We start from the raw sequence: 1,641 nt of genomic DNA, 5'->3' as shown, positions 1-1,641 counted from the left end.
AAGATACAGGAAATGATGTCACTTTCCCTCACTGTTAAGATCTGAAGCACTGAAAAGCCTATGTGCTCTCTCTAAGAAAATATTTTAATCTAAAAAGTTCTTACGCCAAGAGTTATTTTATAAAGTTTCAGAACTGTTACCATACAATATCAAAAGGAAAACTGAATTTTTCATTGATCACACTTTATGTCATTTATAGCATTTATGCTAGCTAGTGGAGTTTTTGGCAAAAAAATTAATAAAATTGTCAATTCTGTTACCGTCAAACTCTGTTACCAAGGTAGAGTAACAGTGCTGACAGTGCGGTAACAGAATTGACAGTCCACTGGATAATTCTGTTACTTTACAATTCTGTCACTTAAAGGTTCAACTCTGTTTATGAACTATTTTCACAAAAAAACAATACAATTGTTGTTTAAAATCTCATAAACATTATTGATTTTGGTAATGCAGTCTTTGATGTCTACATGCATGCCTTATTTAATTTTGACATTCAAATATTATTTAATCCTATGTTTGTGTCAGATTAATATAATTTTAGACAACAATAGCACATAATACACAGTGAATAATTGCATTAAACACCATGAAAGCGGAATGTCGTATTCTGTTCAGGCGCTCTGTGAGCTGCTATGAGGTCCTTCGGAACACGCATGTGTTGTTGTTGGATAATTCTAGAAGAGCGTGAGTGAGACTTCGGTTCTAGCGCTATTGACAGCACACGGCCTGAGTTTGACCACCAGAGCTCATCTAATTAACTTTCAGCGGCTTTACAAAGACCTCTCACTCAGTGTCATCTGCATTTAGCGATAAATAAGTCAGAGATGTTGTCCGCGGCGAGGAGTGTGTCTCAGAAATCCTGCAGCAGCGATCTCATCAAGAAGGTGAGCGGCTAATACACTACTACTGAGTGCCCTTAAAGAGTGCTCTCTTTAGTCGAGGTGTCGCTCAGTCAGCTTGTGTGTGTTCATGACATTTATCATGCACGATTTATACAGCACGATCTCGACAGTGTTATTAATGTGTAAACAGCAGTGTGTCAGTGACCTTCATCAAGCGTCCATCTCTGCAATAACACGTTGTTCATGAGTGTAATGTCCAGTATACTGCATATTTGAAGCGATGTTGCTATGATAAGCAAAGGTGAGCTCGAACTCCTCTTGCTCACATTTAGAGGCTAAGACTTAGACCTGGCAACAAGAAAGGTTGTAGACTGAGCTGTCAGCGTTGTGTTCCTGATCAGATGCTAAACACACTATACAGTGGTCAACGTTTGATGTGGATCAAAAAAGTTAATCGAAGTTGTCCTAAGACGAGAATGCATGTTGGTTTTTAGTATATTTCGAATTGTGTAAAACCAATATGCTGTATGTTTCTGTTCTCTACTCTCTTGAGACATGGGACACACAAATGCACCTGCCTGTAGTTTTGAAAGTGGCTTCATTTCATATTTAATATTATCACTGCACATCACTCGTAACTGAGACAACGCAACAGTGTCCTTGAATAAATATTTGAAGCATTTCACTGATTGTGAAGCTACTGAATGAATGCAAGAAGACATGGTTTTAATTAAGACATGAACAAATCTGAATGAAGCTTCAGTCACTAGGACGAATCGGTCAACTCGTCTTTATTTCT

The sequence above is a fragment of the Sinocyclocheilus rhinocerous genome, unplaced genomic scaffold (genome assembly GCF_001515625.1).
Source record: "Sinocyclocheilus rhinocerous isolate Xijiao unplaced genomic scaffold, SAMN03320098_v1.1 scaffold1597, whole genome shotgun sequence".
Taxonomy (NCBI): Eukaryota; Metazoa; Chordata; class Actinopteri; order Cypriniformes; family Cyprinidae; genus Sinocyclocheilus; species Sinocyclocheilus rhinocerous.
Note: the sequence above shows the minus strand (reverse complement) of the source record.